Raw genomic sequence first — 3,370 nt, 5'->3', positions numbered from 1 at the left:
GGCGAGATAGCTCAGTGCGCTAAATGCCTGCTTGGGCAAGCACAGGGACCAGGGTTCAGTCCCCTGCACCACATGTCCCCTAGCCCTGGCCCTGGATTCTCTGAGATGGCCACCAAGACTGGGCATGGTGGTGCATGCCTATAATCCCAGCATTGGGGAGGCTGAAAACAGGAGGGTCACTACAAGTCTGAGCTGTAGTGCGACCCTGTATCAAATATGTAAAAAGAAAATAAATAAATGGGCCAATACTCTAATACAACAAAAATAAATGAGTTAAATACTTTTGTATTATATAGATGAGGAAACTGATCTTCAGAGGTTCAACTAACCAAGACTGCAGTTGGTGAGCATCAGAATCAGGATTAGCATGCAGAACTCTATTCAATTATCCTTCTTCCTCAAATTTGTCTTAGCAGTTTGATTACTCAGTTAGTGTCTTAAAGTTAGGTGCCATGTGATGCTGATTGGAAATTTACTTCTACATCCACATGGTAATGACTACAGGATGTTAGTTAAGCTCAAAGCCTCTGGAGTCAGACTTCCCATGTTCCAAACCCACTTATTCCATTTATGTTTTAATGTAATTATTTTAGTTATTTTCTCATTGCTGGGAAAATGTACTCAATGCCCAAAATTAAAGGAAAGAAAGTTTCTTTTAGCTCACAGTCTGTGGAGGTTTCAGTCCAAGTTGGCACTCCAAGGCGGGGCAGCATGGCAGCGGGACTGGCAGAGGAGAAACGGGCCATGGTATGGTGAGCAGGAGGCAGCAGCCTGCCTTCCCCACTGTTCTCTTTATCCCAGTGGTGGTGAACATTTTAGAGAAGAATACCCAAACTGCAAGCCAAAACTCACTTATGTATCACAACATGCTAACACTGAAACTGAACCTGAGTACTGAGGTTTTAGTTTAGAGAAAGCAACTTAAACATTGACATCTTTTGTCTTAAAATAAAAACAAATACTATACCATGCATGCCAGAAGTTCAGCATCACTGCTTTATTCCATTGAGGCTACAAGCCCATTGGTTGGTGTCACCCATGCCCAGGGTGGGCCTACCCATTATCCACACCTAGAATTATGCCAAACCAATCAAAGGACTAATTTAGTAATCTGACACCCTTTTTTATGTATTTAGTACAGGGTCTGCAGGGTCTCACTACCCAGACTGGACTCATAGGGATCCTCCTGTTTTTAGCCTCTCAAGTGCTGGGATTACAGGCACATGCCATCATGCCCAATCTCAAACCCCTTTTCAGCATGCCCCAGGGGCGGGGCTGGCACTGCACCTTGGGGATTGAACCTGGTCCCTGTAAATGCCTAAGCAGGCTCTTTAGTTCACTGAGCTATCTGTCCGGCCCGTTAGTTATCACACACCCTTAATCCATAGTTATAAAACTTAAATCCAGTTGCTTCCCCAAATGCTCACCTATGAATGCATAAGGCTTTCGGATACCTCTAGATACAAGTCACACAGTTATCAAAATAATTTTATAGAAGGAAGATCTACTTTTTTGTAAATATTTTGAAGTCAGGATGGGCAAATAATTTATTTTGCTCCCTCTTCAGAAGCATGACCACATTATACCCTATAAGGGTCATATTAGCAGATTTAAGGAGAACATAGACTAATTGGAACAATTCCAGATGAGAACATAGACTAATTGGAACAATTGAGAAAATGATTACGTAGTATGTCCTGTGTGAAACACTTGAAGGGAACAAAATATTTAAGTAGAAAACTAATAGGCTAAAGTCACACATTTATTAAAATTACTATTTTTGAACCCCTAACTTATTTTATAGAAGGAAGATCTACTTTTTTGTAAATATTTTGAAGTCAGGATGGGCATAAATGTTTGAGCATCACAGGGACACCATCTCTTTTAAATGCTAATAATCACATCATGAAAGATCAATCATTTTCCCATTGAATAAAAGCTTATTGAATTGCAAATATATTTTTATAGTCTAGTACAGAAGACAAATGTGTACCATTATATAATAAAATGAATATGCAAATAATGACATCAGAAGGTGCCGCTGAGTTTCAGAGGAGAGAGGGATAGGTGAGGAGTAAAGAGTAAGGAGGTGAGTTCAAAAGCAGAACGTTTGAGTCTTCTCACCCTTAAACCTTGTCTTCCTCTTCTATTCTTCATGGAAATGAGCAGTGTGCCTTCTGCCTTGCCCTCATACTCAATCCTGCCTGCCTCTCAGTTCTATCAATCTGTCTGTCAGCTCTCCATCACTATAATAAATATTTGAAATAATGAATTTATAGAGAGTAAAGGTATATACTTTGCTTTAAAGTTTTGGAGGTTTCAGTATGTGATCAGTTGACCTCACTGCTTTTGGGCCTATGGCAAGACAGCACACTGGAGCAAGGAGTATGTGACAGAACAAAGCCATTCCTCTGATGGATGAGATGTAAAAAGAGGTGAGACCAAGGACTCACCGTCCCCTTGAAGGCATGCCCCCAGTAACTCAAAGACCTCCCTCTAGGCCCCACCTCTTGAATCTCCACCATCTTCCAGGAACACTGAACTAGGGACCAGACCCTTAAATATGGGACTTCAGAGTGCATTCCATGTTCAAACCCAAACCAATGCCTTCACTCCTGTTACTACTGCTGAGCTAAGGATCCCATGTCCTTTGCCTGAATAGTACCACAGCATTCTTTCTTCCTGTCTCTAGCTTTGGGCTTCTCAAATCTGATTTCACACAGACTTTTCTGAAGTAAAAGTCAGGTGATGCAAATACCCTGCACAAAGCTCTTCATAAGCTTATGGATTTTAGAAAACACTGGTAGTGATGTGAAGCTCTTACCTCTTTGGGTTTTGCCTATCCAACCAGATCTTCTCTGAAAGTTTTCCTTTAGTATACACCAACAGCGAGTGGCCCTTGTAGTGACTGCCAGTCCACACCATCTCACATTTCCATGTCATCATGCTCCGTGTTTCCTTTATCTAAAACACAGCTCAGTCACTTGAGGATGCTACTCACCCTGCAGATAGCAGCTATAGCACCATCCTTTAAGTTCTTCTTGATTCCCATGCTTGAAAGATGGGCTATTTCTTCCTTTGCTCATTTGCTTTCTGCAGATCTATAAGGTAATTTCTGGGTTTTCTTTTATTTTTGACAGACTTGAAGCACTAAGAAGCATGAACAACTTGTATTACCATGATTAAAAGGTTTGACTTTGGAATCAAGCTGCTTACGAAGGCAACCAGGTTTGAATTCTTGCTGCATTTCCTATTAGTTGCGTATCTTTGTTTTTTCATCTCATTGAGCCTCTGTTTCATGATCTCATGATCTGCAGTTCAGTTAACAATACTTACCTTGTAAAATTATTGTAAAAATTCAAATGAGAAA

Source organism: Octodon degus, unplaced genomic scaffold, assembly GCF_000260255.1.
Source record: "Octodon degus isolate 3935 unplaced genomic scaffold, OctDeg1.0 scaffold00134, whole genome shotgun sequence".
In the NCBI taxonomy this organism is placed as follows: Eukaryota; Metazoa; Chordata; class Mammalia; order Rodentia; family Octodontidae; genus Octodon; species Octodon degus.
This window is presented reverse-complemented; position numbering follows the sequence as displayed.